We start from the raw sequence: 23075 nt of genomic DNA, 5'->3' as shown, positions 1-23075 counted from the left end.
TAATTACAGCATGTGGGTGTTGACCCTTTACCTTTCCTGTATGGAAAACATCCTTCACGTGTGGGGAAAGCAGTGTTACATACAGCAGGTAGGAATACCTCTTATAACAGGAGTTGTGGACACAGGCCAACTACATGTTTGTATTAGGTTCCAGACCCAGGGAAAGTGTGTGAGTATTGCTGTTACATGCATTGAATACTGTTAGTTTTACAGGGTTTGTGTTTACATGCTAGCTTTGCATGGAATGCAGTCTGTCTTCATAGCTCTCAACTGTGGGCCTACCCACATGATGGCCAGAGGATTGGCTGTTATGTTTTGTCTGTTCCCCGCACGGGTCTTGTCCCTGACATATCAGTGGCATTCTCTCCGTTGATTGCTATCCATACATGACAACATCCATTTGTGTTTCTGACTTCATATTCCTGAATGAAAGCATGTTGCAACCAGTCCTGTAACACCAGCAACTTTCACAGTGTATAGCAGCAATATTTCAAATATGCCCCTATGTTTCAGCCTCTGTACTCCTGCTATATACCAGGCTTTGTCCAGATGTCATCAGTAAGAGGTTGATAGGTATGGTCTATCATGATTTAGTGCTGACATTCCTGCTATCATTCCAGTGATGTTGTGGAGTCCCACACAAGTTGTGGGGTAGGGTACATATATATGAGGGCTACAGCTGGACAAGATGTGTGACAGTGTAGAGTCTGGGGGTCAGTGTATAGAGAACACTGTTATATGCCCTTGCAAGACATTTTATGGGGGAGGGGTATTAATTGTTTTTAACGAAGGCTGTTACAACATGTAAGGACTATCAGTAATAAGAAACATTAAGGTATATGCTTATACATTGTCATACGTTTCATCATGGGAACAGTGGTGGGCTAGAGCTTACTGTCTTGCACACAGTTCTGTTTGTCAGTATGATAGTGAAGTTTTAAGTTAAGCACTGTTATGTAACGGATATATTTACATTGTGACAACTGATACTTTTCCCCCTAGGGGAGTGAGTACAGAGCATAATTGGAGGCTGTTGAACTACATCTGTAATTAAGTGTTGATTGGTTATCATCTTCAAGGCAAGTGTGTTTTTTACTGTTGTACTACTTGAAGGCTTTAGCCTAGACAGCAAAGTATGTTGTGTTTTGCAGATTGCTGTACCATATGTTTTCTTTGAGAGTTGCATTAATCAATTATGTATTTCAAACATCTAAATGCTATAAGAAATGTAATAAACAACTGAAATAGTACACAAATAAACATTTATATGTATGCAAACTGTGTGTGGGGTCATGTCATTTGCATTGTGTATATATGTTTCATGCAATAATCCTCATTTGTAGGAAAGAATCAGTGGCAACTGTAGGAATAATGGATGTTTGATATTCTCTGCACCATCTATTTATACTCTCTTTATATCTATATCTATAAGTATGTATATATTTATATTTGTATATATATATATATATATATATATATATATATATATATATATATGTGTGTGTGTGTGTGTGTGTGTGTGTGTGTGTGTGTGTGCATGTGTATGTATCATTAAAATATTTAGCACTTCCACATTGTACATTCCCTATGGTAGACTGACTGTTCTGCATGATATGTTAGAGAAATCATCCCAGCACCTTACATCTGAGATGGCTTTGTGGTAATTTGTTGTGGCTATGTTGTGCAGGGTCCTGGGTTCAAGACTTGCAAGTGCTGGTTATCTTGTTTCAAGGCAGAACAGTTCAGCTGTGGAGGAAGGGATAATAGGTTTATCGGTAGATACTAGGCTATTGGCTCTAGGGCCCATATAAGCCTAGCCAAAAATGTACCCTGGCTTTTGCCACCCAAGAAAACTATTTACCTGTGTCCCTGTCAAGCAGAGCTATGGAAGTGATCCCCAGGGTGAATTCCCTATTTCCCATCCAATCATCAAGATTTTTCTTGAAGAGTGCTAATGAGGAGCTTTGTTTGATATAGATAGGTAGTTTGCTCCAGAGTATGGGAAGTCTCTGAGACAGGAATCTATCCCTCCAGCATGTTCTGTTTATTGTGGTGATGAGGTTTAGGTCCCTAGAGTGTGTAGGTCATAGGGATTGGGATTTCTTTAAGTGGAGCATGTCCAACAGCTCTGGGTTTGACATAGCTTTGTATGTTAGGCAGAGATTGCCTCTGAGTAGGTGATATGTGACGGAGTAAAGCTGGAGTTTTTTGAGACGGTCTGTGTAGGGCATCTGTTTGATGCCGGTGATCCTCTTTGTGAGGTATTTCTGTGTCCTTTCCAGTTGTAGATGTCTTGTGAGGTACGTACCAAAAGGGGTGTTGTGCTCTATAATGGGTCTAGTGAGTGATGAGTAGAGGGGAACAATGACCTCTTTTTTCCTGGATGAGAAACCTTTTGTGATGAGGAGTGCCACATAGACGGATTTCCTGACTACTGTTGCAATGTGATTATTAAAGGAGAGACTGCTGTCTACCTGTGTCCCAAGGTCTCTTATCACACTTTCAGTGTTAAATAGACTACTGCCTATGTGGTAGTTCATGGGTACAGAGTTTTTACCAAAAGGGATGACAATACACTTTTTGGCATTGAGCTTGAGGCCATGGCTTTGACACCAGGCATCTGTCTCAGTTAGGCCCTTTTGTAGGATGTCCACATTGTTAGGAGTTTCGATTATGGCTCCTAGTTTGCATTCATCTACAAACTTCATTAGCCAAAGAACTTCTGTGTTAGCCTGTACTTCAGAGAAGTAGATACCAAACAGGAGAGGACCCATGAATGAACCCTGTGGTACTCCACTTCTCACTGGTCTGAAGTTGTATTTGGAATCTGCTACTTTCACAGTGTGGGTTCTGTCAGTGAGCCAGTTGGCAACCCATCTTGTGACATAGGGATTTATACCTAGTTTAGTGATTTTATCTATAATTCCAGAGTGTTGGATGGTGTTGAAAGCCTTGGTGAGATCTAGATAGGATGTGTGAACCACCTTACCCCATCTACGTCTTTGGTGACTGCTTCAATGAAGTCTATCTGGTTTAGGAGACATGATCTTCTTTTTAAAAACCCAAACTGGGTAGGGTCCAGAGTTTGGAGATTACCAATGTCTTTGTTTATAAGTTCCATGATGATACGTTCCATGGCCTTGCAGACCAGGCACATCAGGCTAATGGGGCGGTAATTCCAGGGGTCCGTGGTGGTTCCCCCTTTGTGGAATGGAATAACCATCGCTTTGTACCATTCAGTGGGTACAAAGCCTGAGATAAGGCTATGACGGAACATGGTACTTAGGTGGGGTACCATTTTGTTCTGTAGTTCGTGTAGAACGCAGCCTGGGATGTTGTCAGGTCAAATAGATGCTGTGTTCTTGGTTTTGGATAGTGTGGTTTTTACCTGAGCAGCCGTGATTACAGGAACTTTGCATTCTTCTGGTATAGAAATGGGCCATTTAGGGGGTGAGAGAGGGGTAAAGTTAGGACCGAACCTATCTGCTAAGATGTTGGCAATATCAGTTGGTTCTGTATATTTAGTGCCATTGTGCTGTAACTCGGAGCAGATCTGAGTGTTGCCATTGAGATTCTTGACATAGCTATAGAATGCTTTGTGGTTGTCTTTAGAGACAGTGGCAATTTTATTTTTATAGCTAGCTTTGGAGGATTTTATTAGGGATCTCAGCTTCTTACTCAGGCTGACCAGGGAGTTCCTCCAAACATGGTATTTTACTATTTTTTTGCAGCAGTTTCTTTCTTCTGTTGTAGAGTTTGTTTATGACAGGGGACCACCAGATTGGCTTCCTTTTTTGGAGGATAGCATCTTGGTTCAATTAGGGATAGCATGATTGTGAAAGTGACTATAAAGTGCATTTGTGTAGGATTTAGCAGTCGTACCTCTATTGTCCATCTGCATGGGTATCGTTAACTTTGCCACTGTCCATCTGCATGGGTATCGTTAACTTTGCCACTTCTGTCTTAAGAAGCATGAAGTTGGCTTTGGAGAATTTTTTTACGGTGGTTTCCATAATGGCGGGTGGGGGTGGTGTGGGATGTGGATGTCTAGGGTGATTAGCTTGTGGTCGAATCTGACCAATGAGAAATTGACCTCTGGTGTGGAACACCAGTTGACCATGCTGGTAATGACCAGGTCTAGGATATTGTTGCCCCTGGTGGGGGTGTGGATAAGTTGATCCAAGGCATTGGAATTTATGAATTCCAGAAAATGTTGAGCAAAAGAGTTTGTACATGAGTAGTTTTCCCAGTTAATGGTGGGGTAGTTTAAATCACCCATTATTATGGTGTTAGGTCGTACCCTAATATTTCCAATGTATCAAGAAATGAGGAGTGGGAATCCTGCAGTGGTGGATCTGTAGCAAGCTACAGTTTGGATTTTGGTCTTGCCCAGAGTTATTTGCACTTGGATAATCTCGGATGCATCATGCTGAGCAACTAGCCTGGATTTGTGGATATCCTTAATGAATATGGACATGCCTCTGCCTTTAGTGTTTCAGTCCAGGTTAGGTGGCCGAAAGGTGTTGTATGAATTATAGCCTGGTAATGTAGGGGTGTTCTCTGGAGCCTTGAACCAGGTCTTTGTCACTGCACAGATGTCAATGTTCTCCAATTTAAGGAGTGCCTTGAGGGAGTGCATTTTGAGGTTTAGACTTCTAGCATTGAGTAGCATTACCCTCAGATTTTGCTTGCTTGTACCTGTTATGATGGAGAATTTGTCATTTGAGCCTTGCCTCAAAAAGGCACTATAGGGGTGGCAAGAGCCTTAGCCAGTATCTGGAATCTCAAGGGTGACAGGTGCAGGCCATATCTGGCAAAGCATCATGGTCTGTCGATCATGTCATTGCCAGGCAGACAGATACTGGATCCCTTTAGAATGATACTAGAAGTTTACCCATTTGTTGAAGTCAATCATTTTGCCCTTCTACTGTGGTATCATTCTGGGTGATGGCAGGATGCTACACAGGGCTAGGGTCATACTTGACTGGGCTACAAGATCGGAGAGCTCCTCCATGTCTCTTTTCATGTAGTCCAGGAAGGTACATCTCAGGTCATTCACACCAATATGGACAATTACTGAGTCATATTTGTACTTGTTGTGGAGTGACCCGAGTACATGCGTTATGTGGTGGATCCGGGCACCCGACAGGCAGCTGACAGTAATTTTCTCTTTGTTTATCCTGGTGAGTAGAACATTAGTGTGTCTGAATATAGAGTCACCTATGACTAGAGTGTTGGGTCTGTTGTTATGCCTTATGGGCTGTGGATGAGTGGCACACTGAGTTTGTGGGCTATGTGTCATCTGGGTTGTTTTGGTGGGTGGAGGTTGCTTGCGTTTCTGCTTTGGAGGTCTCTTTTGCTTGGGCAGATTTTTATTGAGATCCTCTGTGAATGTAGGTGTGTGTTTTGTGTTTCTATGTGTGTGTTTTGGTGGTGTAGGTTTTGAGGGACTATGTAATGAGTGTGATATGGTGCATGTGTTTACCCTCTCCTCTTGACTGTCTAGTCCAGTCTTGGGTGAAGAGAGCTTTGCTTCCAGTTTGGCTTTATAAGTGCATCTCTCACAGGTTGTACTGTTGGGTTGTAGAAGGAGAGGGTTGTCTGTGTACATGAGGCAACTGATGCATTGCCCCAAGATGCCCAGATTCATCAGGCAGACTGGAGAAAACACCGGGAGCTGACCCATAGACATGTCTGGATCGGTGCTTATTTATTAAGTACTAAAAACTGCTTTCCTCTAGACAAGTGAGGAAAGTTGAGTGCTGTGGTAATTTGTAGCTTATTTAGTGCTTATAATGAGTTCTGAACAAGTGCTGAGCTCAAAGAAACAGATTTTTGTGCTAAACTAAAAAACTGGCTACTTCTAAGGGAAATTTTGAAGAGTAGACTTTATGACGCCAGGAATAGTTTAACCCTAGCTAAGTGGCGATGCATAAAGTGTATTTTTTTTTAATATAGCAGAAGCAAATGAGCAAACTGATTTAAACAAATTAACGAATTAACCAGAAAAAAGCTAAAAATGGAGTCCTGTTCCAGCAGCCTTCAATCAGACAAGTTCTAACTGCACACTCCTGCTACTAGGGTGCAGGGGAACCTTCTCCAAAAAAAGATGGCCTGGATTAGTGCTCAAGTTATACAAACAAAGCTAGAGTCAGCAGGTCTGAATCTAGTCTATACTACAGCAAACAAGGTGTACCAATTTCAGAAAGAAACAGTTCAAGTAAGCAGGCACAATAATCCTTTAACCAGAAACTCACAACTCAGAAGGGCAATAATTACAAGAGGTCCTTATTTTGGGTCCCTTCACCCCCATTTACAGTGCCTCTGGTCAGATGTTTATATATATATATATATATATATATATATATATATATATATATATATATATATATATATATATATATATATATATATATATAAAATAATATACGCATATAAATACATTTTCCTACTGTTGAATGACTGTGCTGCATGATATGTTTGAGAAAACATTGCACATATCTACAGCTCATGTGGTTTAGTGGTAACTTGTTGTGGCTAGGGTATGCAGGGTCATGGGTACGAGACTTGCAAGGGCTGATTATTTTTTTGCTTGGCAGAACAAGTGCTGTTGGATACAGACTGATTAAGGCACTTTTAAGCAGTTGTAAGTGGGTTTGCTTGGGTTTGCATGGCGGCAAGCGATGCTAACTTCTGGTTAAATATGCTTAGTCTGTGTAGGCATTGCTTAGCACCATGCAAACAGGCTTAATCCTGCTTACTACTGCTTTAAAGAGCTTATTCTACCCTATCCCCACACTAATTTCTTTACAAATAAAGAAAAAAGTGGTGATAGGAACATGGTGTAAAAGGGGGTTACACAGAGGGAAAGACAATAGGGAAAGTGGCTAGGGATGTGCAGGATGGGTGTAGGGAAGGTCCATAGCTGTCCATTTCTTCTACAGCAACAGCTGTGCATATATACTGAATTTGGAGGTATATTTGAACACTCAAAACCCTGAGAGATGTGTGAGGACAACAATAATGTGTTGTGAAGCCAATTAGACCAGATTACATGTGTCCAGTGGACATGTGTGAGAAATGGACAGCTATGTATGGGGCAATTTTTTTTTTTGGGAACAGATTGCCCATTTTTTTAAGATAAGAGTGGGATGCTGGGGAAAGATAGTAGGTATATTTGGGGAGGCAGGTTGGGTAGGAAGACAGACAAGACAGCATACAGGGGTGGTATATGACACATGTTGGGGGTAAACACCTTGGACAGGGAGGGGAGTTTGGAAATTGGAAGCCCATGAGCCCCCAAATTAAAACAATGGGACTGAGGTCCCCACCCATGGGCAGTCACCACTGCACCTTCACAGCCCCAATGTTGGCTGTGCTGGAGGCTGAGCAGGAGGGGCAGGCTGACCCTCTAATTGCACCCCACAATCCTCAAGCTGCCGTAGAAGATCTCCAAATTCTTTTTGGAGCTCACTACGTACCAAATTCTGGACTTGGCTTCTGGTGACAGGATCTTGTCTGTGCCCACTCCTGGGGGGGCAAGCCCCATCCCCTGAGGTGGTTCCACCTGAAGGTGGGACAGGAACAGTAGATGAGGAGTTCCCGGGATGGGTCCCAGATGTGTTGTTGCCTGGTGCCTTGGCCAGATGATGTGGGAGAGGTGCATCAGCTGGGACCAGCCTTCCCAAACGTGCTATGGTGTTACAGTTTTAGAACATATGTGGGTTAGCAATAGTCAACACAATCCAGGATTAGTTATAACAGCATGCATAGATATTCCCATTAACCCAAAACAACAGATTTGGAACAGTTGCATTGCAAACAGAACACATGCATATATGAAACCACAGTGGCTATTACAATGGCATGCAGGTTACATTGATAGAAATAGGCCACCAATGATAGTATTTCAGCATAGGACATTAATAGAAACACATTTCAATATTTGTTGAACAATAGGACATCAGTCCCAACAGCAGGTTTGGTGTAAAACATACCAATTGATTTGTGTGTTTAGATTATTGTTGCAAATATAGTGGTGGAGGCGGATATGTCAATTAATAACTTGTATATCCTTGCAGTACTCACAACTTTAATGATCATTGCTCTAATCATTACACTACAGATATTATTAAAATACGCTATGGCCTTGGTTTGGGCAGTGGTATGTTTGTACACAGTGTATACTTCATCTGTCTTATAGCTAAATTCTACTTCTCTTACCTGGTAGACCTGTGGAGGGAATGTTTGTTAACACTACCTGACTGTTTCTACACATATTCCCAGATTCTTAGTTATAATTCTGCTGCATACAGCTTACTATCACTCCCGAGATTTGAACCATGGCTGTGTGTGCTAAAAATACGACAATTTGTGTTTCATCAGAGTGAGTTATTTAGCAAGTGCCATCTGTTCCTTCCGTGTTTTCTATCTAAGTCTCTCTTGGTTGTATAATCTGACCTTGTAATTAGAACATTCTTTTACAGACATTCCTAAACATATTTTTTATGTAGCACAGTGTGAGAAACAGTTGACACAGCAGTACTATTCAAATACCAGATCTTGATGAATGCAACATGTGAGGCCATACAATACCAGAGTAAATACAACCAGTCCCGGATTTTGATCTTTATTGCCAGGCAGTTCAACTTTTATTTAAATATGACCTATATGGGACTATTAATCTCATATTCTCTGGTTTATTCAGTGGAAACCATACACATTTTTTTATACTGCCAGGTGACATTTTACTCCTTTATATTTATTTGGTATGAATACTACAAGCAGGATTGTTACTCACCAGTCTCACGATGCACCCTTTGCAACCTGCTGGCATGGGCTTCCTGGTTCACAGCTCTCTCAGCTGTAGCTATAATGAAAATAGAGAAACATTTATGCATACCTATCCATCACATACACAGGCTGGACTTTGTTAAACAATTATTGCTATGAATACTTACACTCTGCTGGGACATCTCCCCTTTCTCTTGCTTCTTGGACCTACTGCTCCAAGAAATCATTCTTCCTCCATTTCATGTCAGCATAGTGGTGCTGGACCTGCTCACTAGTCCGAAGGATACCAGTGGCACTGGTAAGATCACAGACGAGACTTTCTCAGCCTTCTGCTTTATATTGGGAGCCATGGTACTAGTCCTGCAGCAGTCTCATGTCATGTTTTTTTACCAGGAGTCCTACCATGACCTTGGACTCCTGTACAACCCAGTGCTGCACCTGGAAGAGCATGCCCTCTCCAACTCCTACCATACTGCCTACAGTGGAGAGCTACAACCAGTTATGAGTTGTATTCCAGCCTGAGTGGTTTAAATATGGCTGACCCCCCTCCTTTGCCATGATTGGATGGTTTTGAAAATGCTGAGCTAAGCTATGGGCAAACCTGCTTAGCTAAGGTTGGCAGTGCTTAAAGGGGCAGATTCAGCATTGCTTACCAATGGGCAAATCCATTTAGCTGGGCTATCTGTTGCTTAGTATTCATATGTACACCACGCTTACACCCAGTCAACATAGCTGTCCAGTGCTTAACATTGCTTATGTTTTATTATATTGGTCTACCACCTGTATGGGATTGACTCATCATTCATTACATAATATTAGATTTTTTTACCTTCCCTGACATCCCCAATGTGCTGTGATTAATTTATTCTTGTGTGATTATACTGTATGGGGCACTTGTGTTTATATGGGGGTTTCACTACTTTATTACACTGACACCTCACATCTGGGTCTAATGCACTACTGTGGTTGAGAAAAAATCAGTTACTTCTTGCATAAATATGCAAAAAATTAAAATGTTAATGTTTACACATACAAAAGGGAAATAGTTTTGGTGAGGCTTGAACCATGCATGGCTATATAGAAGGCATATTCTCTAACTGTGACACTATTGCACTTATGCTTATACTGGATGTCTATTGCTTTTTAACAGCATGCTGTTTCAGCTGGGCTAAGCATAGCTAAGCAATGGGCACACCTGCGCAGCTACACTTAGTCTTTATTGCATGTATAAAAAAAATTATTTATTGTGTTTTTTTTTATTTATACCCTTTAGAATACCCATGCTAATGCTGAACCTGTTATTCTATCATCTTTCTGCTTTGTGGGACAATTGTCCCTTATGGCTTTGTCCACATTCCTTACTCTGACTGGTTGGGAGATGTGCGCTAATGTGCTTATGGTAAATCTGTTATTTTATCAACTTTTGGCTTGGTAGGGATGATTGTTCCTGATGGCTTTGTCCAGATTTCTTACCCTTATGGGTTGGGGGTGTTACAAGCATTCTCACTCTTTTTAAATTGCTGAATGACAATTCTGGAGTGCAATGGGCATGTGTATTGTGAGAGCTCTGCTCTCAGACACACCCCCTGTGCTCTTACATGGAACTGTGTCCGTTTTACAGCATGGCAGCACGCCTTCATACATATGCATGGTTTACTGCTGTGCTGAACAGGGTGGCCCCTGCTGTGTAGGAATAGCTTATTCCTGCATGGCTGCTTGCTGAATCTGGGTGAATGATTTAGTTATATAGGAATTAATCAGTTTGTCAGTTAAATCTCAATTAACTTTGAATTTTTTCATAAGTTGGGCATGAATGAGGCAGTGCTCAAGACCTCTTGAAATAATGGTGTATAGTTAAGGCAAGTCAAACTGAGAGCAGCTATTCAGAATTAATTTTAAAAGAATGTTAATGAGTTAGTGTGTTAACTAAAAGGGTATCCTTATGTGGACACCTTGACTGGTTCTTCAAAAGATGTGAAGGGGAAAGATAGGAAAGAAGGGAAACAGTGCAACATGATCCAAGAGACACACAAAAAGAAGACATCAAGAGGGTTTATTTATTTAATATTTTATTTATCTATTGCATTTGTTTACCAGGGTAGTCAAACTGGTCAGAAAGCGACCGCTTTTCAGTGGATTTCCAGTGAGAAAAGCTCCAGAATAATTTCAACATTACCTGAAGAAGATAGTAAACAGAGGTATACAAGTAATCAACAAATATACAAAAGTTAAACAGAGTATCATTAATTGATAGCAGTATCATGCAATGAGCTATGAAACTTTTACTGAGTAGAAAAGCCAAGAAAAAAATCATTATATAAAGAACATAATAAATAGATATTGAAAAAATATTGGAGCTCTCTCTGCTTACTGCTTGGTTTGATGGATTTGCAGTGTTCTTAAGACACTCAGTCTTGCTGGCTGGATTCTTGCTAAAATTCAAAGTCTGATTATAATTGCATTCACAGTCTGTTGCATACAGAAACTTGCAGAATATACACTGATACAGCATCTGACTTTAAGAGCAGTAATCAATAACTTTTTATAATAAACCAAACGGAAACACGTTACAGCTTAAAGTACTGTTCCAACTTTACTTCTCATATAGTACAGATGATGTGAGAGATATAACATTTACCTTGGGACTTGTGTCCCTACCAAACCTCTAAACAACTGGATTTATACAGCTCTTTATATACAGTTTTTAGTCATGCATAAACATATTTTGGAGAATTGCTTATCCTGTAGAAACAATACTAAACTTCCTTGTTTAACAATGTCTTGTAAGAGACCAGCTTTTCTGACAGTGTGAATATCCTGTAACAGTGTCCTGATGTCCATGTAGAAAAACATATTTTTGAGGAAACACATTGTCTGTATTCTATTTGGATCTGTGTATATGAACATATGTTCTTGTGTCATATCCTGTTTTTCCATGCAGAAAAACATGTCATTGTTCTTTAAAAGCAGATTTTGCATTTTTGTTCTTGCATACATCCTGTTTTGAGTCTGTAAGGGAACAATGTCCATTCTTTAAAAGCAGATTTTGTATTTTTGCTCTTGCATACATCCTGTTGTAAGGGAAGAATGTCCATTCAGCAGATTCCTTTTCCAAGCCATGGTCATTTAGTATGACTGCTGATCACATATTACTTAAACTTTGTTTCTGCATTTAAGCAAGCCTTTTCTTTCAGCATATTTACAACATAATTAATTTCAGATTTATATTCATAAAATCTAACAATTCCCTCTGTTTTTAAACATACTCAAAACATTTTATATAGAAAACACAAGAAACAAACCTTTAGTTTGATACAACAAATCAAAATGCAATTTTACATAGTTAATACAATGATATTAAAGTATTACTACCAAAACTGAATGTATTTAACAACTTTTTCTTTTGCAGACCATTCTGTGAAAATATTTTATCAGTTATGAGCTGTGTCTGCTTTAATGTTATTTTTTTTAACATGATCAATTTATTCTTTTGCAATCACAGAATTTAATTTATGACTTAGAACTGTTCCATTAACTCTTTGCAGCTGTTAAATTAACTATGAGACAATAACTATGTGCTACTGCAAGCATTTATACACTACTGAAAACACACAATTTCAATGTCATTTTAACCATAACATTGTGGTCATGTCTTTGAACTGCCCATTAACATCTTGATAAAGTACTGAACTGGGCTTAGATAATAAATATTTGAAAGCAGTTATTTTACTGGGGTAAAACCAATGATATTACAACTTGACAAATTACTTTTGAACTTATTACGATGTATCCTGTACAGTATGTATTTACATAGACTGTTTGCTGTTCATGCATTTCAATTTACTAGGTATACTGGACCCACTTTTTTAAATATGTTTTTTTCACACATATTCATTACTAGACATTCATTTAATTTGTACTGAATTCTTCTGCATTTGTACATACAATGACTATAAAGTACATTTAGTCTAATCTTACAAATTTAATAACATTAATATTAAGCAAAATCTTGGAAAATGTTTGTCTCTTTAGAAATATCTAGTGGAACTGATACCATATCCATATGTCCTGTTATTTTAAACTACATACTCAGCAATTAAAAATATTCATGTTTTTTTATACCAACATTGTTTTGCCAAAAACATATTGAAATAGTGACCATTCTTGCTATTAGAAACATTTATGCATTTTTGCATATCATTATTCTCTCTTGTATAGCTTTAATAAAGCAATTTTAAATCATCTCTTGTTTTTTAAACCATCTCTTGTATAGCTTTACAGTTTAACAGGCTGTAAATATAATTTAATTCTAAATAATACAATAATTATGATAGTTATTAAAATATCTTATCCTGTCAGGTTTAATCCAGTTTACCAGTATTTCTAATACACTAATACCTGTTTTTCCCTCTACCTAAAAGAGTATTGTCAAGAATGAATGAGATATATATATTTTTTTCCTGTAGCTTTATTTTAGACCCTTATTGTTTATTTTTATGTAGCTTTATTTCAGACCCTTGTCACAGTCTGTTTATACAGTCAGTGTAAAACTGAGAAAGTACCCCTCCCCCTGTAGTACTTCAGCACTGTTTACCTGCCCTATGCTGTGAAAATAGAATGTATGTCAGCCTAACACTATGGTTATACATTTATTTTATTAAATTATGAACTTTTGTCTGATTTGATAATTTTTTATAAAGCTTTTGCTGTTTACTACCACTAGTAGGCATTTACATTCTCCTGCACAATTTATTTGAACTGTATATATACTATAGCCCATTTGCTGGCTGTACTTGATGAAACAGATTATAAGTGACATCTATGCACAATTGTGACATTTTATTACAATTACCAAATAGTGTTGCCTGTAAATATTTTAACAATTATGTTTTAATAACAATGATGCTTTAGAAAAACTCAAGCTACTTTTCTGGCAATCAGTCTTGTTGTTTATCTTATCTTTCCAGCATTTCCTGTAACTATTCATTCAGTCTAGGAAGGTCTTAGCTCACATTTCATACTCTGTAAACTATAGTTAATTCTTTTGGCATTTTTCCTTTAATGTGATTGTGATTTGCATAACTATGCATTTATACAACATAAATAGACATCATTTTACAATTACCTTACATGGATTTCAGTATTTTTTATTTATTTAACTATTTAACTGTCCTGCCATTAATTTTACAAAAACTGTTTGACTAATATCATCTGTGATTTTCTTTTTAAAATTCAGAACTTTAACTGTTTGGTGTTACTATATAATTATAAACAAATTGTAAAAAACAAAATAGATATTAGTTTAGCCAACACATTTATATTTATATTATTTATATTTGCTGTTGTCTGCCTTGTTGTAACAGATGTACTCTAGATGAAAAGAACACACATGCATGTCTGTCTTGTATCTGTATATCTTTATACAAGCATGTCAGTCTTGTGACTTTAAATTTTTACTCATCTATTTTTATTTAATTTTATACACTAGAACAGTTTTGTTTACCTTTTGACTATGCTAATGAATGGCATTCATATGCTTTACTTTACTGTAGTACTGATAGATGTCTTGCTTTAACTGAATGAAAGTAAAACATTTAAGAATGATTTGTCCAGACATCAGATCCTACCATCCTACCATGTATGTTTAACCATTTTCAAAACATAAACATATTATAAAATATATTTCTTTTGCACAGATTAACTGTGTATGCAGGAAGTTTTTAGTCTTTGTCAGTTCAGCTAATTTATTTTCTTTATCCTGCAACTGCAGTTGAATAGTTTCCTGTAATATTGTATGGTCTTTCTGACATTTTTTAGTAAGCTGTTCTGCTGAATTTGAAACTCCTATGCACTTTTGAAAAGATGTATGTATAACTTGTCTAAGCTTCCTGAACTCATTGTGTCTGTCTTTTAGAAGTTTACTACATTCCTTTGTAACAAAATGTACTAGGGGTTCTATCAGTAACTGATTTGACTCACATGTGGTGACAGGACATAACTGTTCAACATCAGAATGTAATGGAAACACTTTACCCTTAGTTAATTTTTCAGATCTGTCTTTACAGTCTATTTTTTTAGCAATATGATGCAATATTATTTTATGACATAATACACAAAATGCAGTTTTTGTTGAATCACACAATAAACATTTGTCATATTTCACATGATTTTCTTTGAGATACCAGTCAAATATTGTAATACATTTGCATAATGCCTTACTATCAACCTGCCCTAATAAGGTTTTACATTTACTAATGTGCTGTGTATACCAACATAGCATTTTTTTACATTTGCTTAAATTATGCATGAAAATATCCATACTGTCGAATAGCAACCATACTAAAAAATGTGACGTAGAAAAAAGTCTTACCAGTTAGCAAGAAAACAGGTGATCAGGCTGTTGTTGCAGATGGCTGGAAATTTTTCAAAGTCACTTGAGAAGCTGGGAAAGCACAACAGGCAGTGGACTGATGGGCTAGTGGATATCCCCCTTTTCTTTAGTGAAATTATGGCACTGCGACTGGAACTTCTGTCTCACTCCGGATGTAGACGTCTAAAAACTTTACTACTGAAAGCTGCATAAACTGGAATACTTCTGTTTAGGATTTACACATACGTACAAATGTTAGTTACTGCAATTTGACTGAAGTGACCCTCTGCAGGGCTTACCATCACTCCTCCTGTGTTTGAATGCAGATTGTAAGTTCAAATGCAGACTAGCTTGCCATTGAAAAAATTATATGGTGCTAGTCACTCAGCTGCCTCGCCATTGAAAAAATATATTATATGGCTCTTACTTGCTTCTTGCCTGGATGGATTCTTGCTAAAATTCAAAGTCTGATTATAATTGCATTCACAGTCTGTTGCATACAGAAACTTGCAGAATATACACTGATACAGCATCTGACTTTAAGAGCAGTAATCAATAACTTTTTATAATAAACCAAACAGAAACACGTTACAGCTTAAAGTACTGTTCCAACTTTACTTCTCATATAGTACAGATGATGTGAGAGATATAACATTTACCTTGGGACTTGTGTCCCTACCAAACCTCTAAACAACTGGATTTATACAGCTCTTTATATACAGTTTTTAGTCATGCATAAACATATTTTGGAGAATTGCTTATCCTGTAGAAACAATACTAAACTCCCTTGTTTAACAATGTCTTGTAATAGACCAGCTTTTCTGACAGTGTGAATATCCTGTAACAGTGTCCTGATGTCCATGTAGAAAAACATATTTTTGAGGAAACACATTGTTCTGTATCCTGTTTTTTATGCAGAAAAACATATTTTTGAGAAAACACATTGTCAGAGATCAGCTTTTCTGACAGTGTGAATATCCTGTAACAGTGTCCTGATGTCCATGTAGAAAAACATATTTTTGAGGAAACACATTGTCTGTATTCTATTTGGATCTGTGTATATGAACATATGTTCTTGTGTCATATCCTGTTTTTCCATGCAGAAAAACATGTCATTGTTCTTTAAAAGCAGATTTTGCATTTTTGTTCTTGCATACATCCTGTTTTGAGTCTGTAAGGGAATAATGTCCATTCTTTAAAAGCAGATTTTGTATTTTTGCTCTTGCATACATCCTGTTGTAAGGGAAGAATGTCCATTCAGCAGATTCCTTTTCCAAGCCATGGTCATTTAGTATGACTGCTGATCACATATTACTTAAACTTTGTTTCTGCATTTAAGCAAGCCTTTTCTTTCAGCATATTTACAACATAATTAATTTCAGATTTATATTCATAAAATCTAACAGATATATACAAGTAGTCAACAGAGGTATGCAAGTATTCAACAACTATACAGCATATGTTGTTTATGCTTGAGGAGGTAGAAGGGTACGGGTCCTTTATTTTTGGTGAAGGATATACTCCTCTTATTTTTCAGATTTTTTTATATGAGACAAAAGTTTGGGAAGGAAGTGGGGCAGAAGGTTTAGCAGAGTGGATTAGGGAAGGATGGAGATGAAAAAGAGTTGAAGCCAAATCCACCCCAGTCTGGAAGACCTCAGATGTTTCCGCTGCCTGATGATTGTGAGGTGGAAGACCCTGATGCTGAGGGGAGGAAGCCAACTTGAGCAGCGAGTCTTGTACTTGCTGATGATGGTTCTGCATTGGCTGAAGGTGCCCCTTCACCTCTTACTCCACTACATCCTGTACCAGATCCCAAACCTCATGACTTTCATGGCTTTCCAGGTTCAGCAACATTAGGGTGCCTACAGGACCAGAGGCACTATCATGATGTTGTAAGCACATCCCTGGGTGTGCAGAGAATGATCTGGAATGTTCCTTGTCCTGGCTGGAATATAGTTAGGCTGTTGCTGGAAGCTCTGGTTCTACAGAAAAAGGGACATAAGTGGGGAGAAAGGACAAAATAAAATGTAAAACAATATATAATTAAAATAAAAAAAGAGAGAGTTAGAAGTTCAAATAACACATAAAATGGCGACAACAAATTTACTCATAATTAGGTGTTACATCATTACATACTTTACTGACAAGGCTTATAAGCATTTAATATGCTGGTATAATATATGAAATTGTGCTCAATTTTGTGCTAAGGAAGTATGCTGCAATATGGCACTGAAAGGGATTGTGCTGGATACTTTATTTGTAAGACAGTATTTCTGCAATTATATTTTGATTACTACTGATATCTGAATTATTTAAAAAAGAAAGACTGTTTTCAGTTTATATTCAAAAAAATGCTTCCCTTAGTCATACTTACTGATTTCATACGCATGATTAATGTTTGCATACTCATGAGAACCCTCAGTAAGCCTTTCCATTTGTCTTTGGGTCTGGCTTTTATTATAACTGATCTCCTCTTTATCAAAAAAAATGAACAAATGGATGCATAGTTGCTTACCTATCATGTATTTGTATGCATATCTGTCAGATATAATACATTTAATAAACAGTATAGCAGGCCTCTATATACTAGATGCACATTCCTAACTAGGAGGAATGATTTATCTTTACTCAATTTCAGCTTTTCACTACATATCACTCCCTAACTTTGTTTAATGCAAGTAAAAACTGAAAGATGTTATGACTTTCTCTGCTTTGGTACATTTGTTCTGGCTGCAGTTCATCTGGTTAGGGGTGGAATAAATCATAATATGAAATTATCACTCCAAAAGAAAAGGTGAGGGGTTTGCCTTAATTTACTCAAATCACTTCAACTTAACCCTGCATGGTGTTCCTGTAACACAATTCAGTAAAGCAGAACGTCTCCTTTCTTTCCTGAAGCTAGTGAGGCACAAGAAAATGCTACATATTCCTCAGGAACAATATTAGAAGAAATTCTGCAGGGGACAGCCACTTCCATCCTACATGAAACAATAATATCATTAGATGTCAAAATAAATTGTCTTGACCTTACATCAACTACCTTCAAAATCAATATAAATCTATTTTGGTTTAAACAATTTACAAAAAATCCTACATGTTTTAACAAAACCTCAAGTTCTTTACTGGGATGGATATTAGTTTCAGACCCTACTAAATATACCTCATCAGGTACCCTACCAAACTCCCTCAGTGATCATCTCCCTACCTTCACCAAGTGTCACATACAAAAACCTTTAAAACAAAAAAAAACTTAAAACATGTGTAACCTAATAAACATTAATCCATAATATATTCAATATCATGCTTTTCTTAATGAATTGGAATAAAATAAAATAAAAATCCCATTAGATGATTTAATAAAATTTAACTCAAATTTCCTTTATATGTTAAACAAAATAGCACCCCTTAGAATAAAAGCAAATGTTGTAACCTGGCTGACCAGTACTACAGGAAAACAATTGCAAATTAGAGTCAAAACTTGGCAAAACCGGTAGACAAAAAAAAACTTTGTAATCAGACAAAAACAAGCAATCCCTGGCAAAAAAGCATTACAATATATTCCAAACTGGAAGTAAAACTCATCCAAATAAAATATGGTCAGCTATTAAAGAAATACTACAACCAGAACAAAAATATAATCCCAGTCCATCTCCAATTAATACCCTATAAGAAACTGCCATACACTTTAATACCTTCTTTATGGGTAGTATAGATCATATTACAAAGGTTTCAGTCTCACCTATCCACATTTTGCACAACAAAGACACGCCACATTGACATTCACCCTACACCTTTTGTTTACAGCCTCTATAAAGCATCTTTCAAGCAAACTAAAAATCTGCTCCATCTCTGCAGAAAATTTACCTAGTGAATTACTTAAAATGACAGCCAGCAGTACAGCTTATCGTGTATCCATTCTTATAAGTAGATCCATGCAGGAATCTTAAGTCCCCTGAATTTGGAAACAGTCATACATTATTCCCCTCCACAAAGATGGAAATTTAACAGGCATCACAAATTTCACAAAAAATAGCAAACATATTGCTTCTTTCAAAAATATTGGAAAAGCCCTTCTACAAACAACTTTTAAATTATCTTGGCAAGGCCTCACGACTAACTCAAGCCAACATGGTTTTCAACTGACCCATAGTACTGATACAGCTTTACAAGGCATTTACTGAGACAGTCAGTAAAGCCAGGGATAGTGGCAAGTTATTTCTGCCCAATTCCTAGACATGTCAAAGGTCTTTAATACTTTCTACCATACTAGACTCTTAGTACAGATGTCATCAACATTAGATTCCCTAAAGTGGTTCACGTGCTACCTCAATGACAGCCACCAATTGGTGAAATGGCATTTTGTACTCATACCCTACCAACTTTGGACCCCTGTGTGACAACTGGGGTAGATGGGCGAAGGCTGCCAGCCTAGTCAAATATAATTTGATATATAATTCTGGCATTTGTAAATAAATCTAAAATACAGGCTTGTGTTTTTAAATGTAAGAAAACACTGTAAAATGTGAACTTCAAGATTGTTGCAACATTGCCATCTGCTGTAAGGAAAACCAAGCCAAGTATTTCAGATGTGTCTTTTTAAGTTGAAAAGATCTTATGAATCTCTTTAATGTTAGAATTCAGCTCCAGGGCAGCTGGATGAAGATTTCATGCCCATTGTTTTAAGGCTAAATTTTATGACTAGAATTTAGATGTGGAAGGCACTTTATTGCTCTGGTTTCTGCTAGCATATACATGTGAAATGTCTTCTATTGTTGTAAGTTTCTGCGCAGGTGTTAGATTGCTAAGTAATGCAGTTTGTTTACATGGGAAAACCTAAGTGTCAAAAATGATGTAAATTGGGGAGGGACCCAGCAAACATGTTTGTTAGTAATGTTTAAATACGATTTCTCACAAGAGACCGAAAGCATTTTGATCTTGGATATCCAACTTTACCAGCACTCTGCTTATGCTCACATGTATGTTTCTATCACTGTGATTTCTTGTAGGATTAGTTAAAGCTAGTAAAGATTAATTAGGTATTTTTCTTTGAAATCAGACCTGTCCTACTGTATTATTTTAAGTTTCCGCATGATCTCTGAACTCTTAGATATCTCTGTGGTGTAGTAATTTTGTCTTGTTTTAATTATTTATTATTAAATATTTTTAAAACCTTCTACCTGTGGCTGATTTGTGAAGAGATAGGCTCTAGAATACAGTGCATATTTATATAGAGTTTATTGTAATAGGCAACTCTAATAAGCTTTAGACTGTATAGTCACATTAGCACTGGATTATAATATTGCACAGTAATAATTGGACACCCGTTTAAGGGCCTTTTAGTAGCTGATATTTTTTAGCAGGGTGGTGGCAGGGATTACTACCATATGCTCTGGGCAAAGGGGCACAGTTGGAGCATCTGTGTCAGCCTTTCCCAGGAGTGTCTGTGAAGTTGTATAAATACTTATCTCAAAGTGTGTGTGTGTGTTGTGTCAGCTACTTGGCAGGGACATGAAGCACTGGTTGGACAGAAACAGTACTGGAGGTTTTAGCTTGCCCAGTTAGGCTAAGATCTGGACCTTATAGCTGTGCCAGCGGGGAGTCTTATTGGGGAACTGATGAGTAACGGAGCAACCAGCCCCAGACTGACTGTAATCTCTGTGTGCACGTAAGGGAAATTGTACTTTACCATGTGTATTATTTATCCTTTCCTTTTCTATGAGATGACCTCCCTGGTGTTAGTGGTGAGGATTGAGGCTCCTTGATTGCTGGCCTAGGGCATGGTCTTCACAAGTGTTTGGCAATGGTGGGATCTACTTCACATACTAATTGGCTTGTAGTGGTGTGGGTAGAGTGAATTCCTGTAGCTTAGGTACAGGGAGGGTAATGCTACTTAATGCTAGAAGTCTAAACCTCAAAATGCATTAATTCGAGGCACTCCTTAAAATGGAAAACATTGACATCTGTGCAGTGACAGAGACCTGGTTCAAAGCTCCAGAGAGCACCCCTGCATTACCAGGCTATAATTCATACCACACCTTTCGGCCACCAAACCCAGACTGAAACACTAAAGGTAGAGGCATGTCCATATTCATTAAGGATATCAACACCTCCAAGCTAGTTGCTCAGCATAATGCACCCGAGATTATCCAAGTTCAACTAACTCTGGGCAAAACTGCAATCCAGATTGTAGCTTGCTACAGACCCCCCACCATACCCCAGGATTCCCACTCTGCTTTTCTTGATACACTGGAAAATATTAAGGTACAACCCAACACTCTAATAATGGGTGATTTCAACTACCCTACCATTAACTGGGAAAACTACTCATGTGCCAACTCTTTTGCTCAATGTTTTCTGGAAATCATCAATTCCAACACCTCGGATCAACTTATCCACACCCCCACTAGGGGCAGCAATATCCTAGACCTGGTCATCACCAACATGGGTGACTGGTGTTCCACACCAGAGGTCAGCTCCTCGTTGGTCAGATCCGACCACAAGCTAATCACCCTAGACATCCACATCCCGCTCCCACCCCCATTAGGAAAACAACCATAAAAAATTTCTCCAAAGCCAACTTCACGCTTCTTAAGACAGAAGTGGCAAACTTCACAACACCCATGCAGATGGACAATAGAGGACCGACTGCTGAATCCTACACAAATTCACTTTATAAGCACTTACACGAGTGCATGGATCGTGTTATCCCTAACAGAACCATGATGCTATCCTCCAAAAAAAGGAAGCCAGTCTGGTGGTCTTCTGCCATAAACAAACTCTACAACAGAAGAAAGAAACTGTTACAAAAAAGAGTAAAATCCCACGATTGGAGGAACTCCCTTGTCAGCCTCAGTAAGAAGCTGAGATCCCTCATAAAATACTCCAAAGCTAGTTATGAAAACAAAATTGCCACTGATTCTAAAGACAGCCACAAAGCATTCTATAGCTATGTCAAGAATCTCAATGGCAACACTCAGATATGCTTTGAGTTACAGCACAATGACACTAAATATACCGAACCAACTGATATTGCCAACATCCTGGCAGATAGGTTCAGTGCTAACTTTACCCCCCTCTCACCCCCTAAAGGGCCCATCCTTATACCGGAAGAATGCAAAGTTCCTGTAATCATGGCTGCACAGGTAAAAATCTCACTCTCCAAAGCCAAGAACACAGCATCAATGAGACCTGACAACATCCCAGGCTGCCTTCTACATGAACTACAGAATGAACTGGCACCCCACCTAAGTACCATGTTCAATCATAGCCTCACCTCATGCTTTGTGCCCATTGAATGGTGCATCGTGACAGTTATCCCATTCCACAAAGGGAGGGCCACAATAGACCCCGAGAACTACCGCCCCATTAGCCAGATGAGCCTCATCTGCAAGACCATGGAATGTATCATCAAGAAACTCATAAACAAAGGCATTGGAGATCTCCAAACTCTGGACCCCACACAGTTTGGATTTGTAAAAGGAAGATCATGTCTCCTAAACCTGATATACTTCTTTGAAGTAGTTACCAAAGCCATAGATGAGGGTAAGGTGGTTCACACAGCCTATCTAGATCTCGCCAAGGCGTTCAACACCATCGCCCACTCTGGAATTATAGATAAACTCACTAAACTAGGTATAAATCCCTATGTCACAAGATGGGTTGCCAACTGGCTTACTGACAGAACCCACACTGTGAAAGTAGCAGACTCCAAATCAGACTTCATACCAGTGACAAGTGGAGTACCACAGGGTTCAGTCCTGGGTCCTCTCCTGTTTGGTATCTACTTCTCTGAAGTACAGGCTAACACAGAAGGTCTTTGGCTAACTAAATTTGCAGATGACTGCAAACTAGGAGCCGTAATCAAAACTCCTAACGATGTGGACATCCTACAAAAGGGCTTCACTGAGAC

Source organism: Protopterus annectens, chromosome 2.part2 (assembly GCF_019279795.1).
Source record: "Protopterus annectens isolate FY-2018-M chromosome 2.part2, PAN1.0, whole genome shotgun sequence".
Lineage (NCBI taxonomy): Eukaryota > Metazoa > Chordata > Ceratodontiformes > Protopteridae > Protopterus > Protopterus annectens.
Note: the sequence above shows the minus strand (reverse complement) of the source record.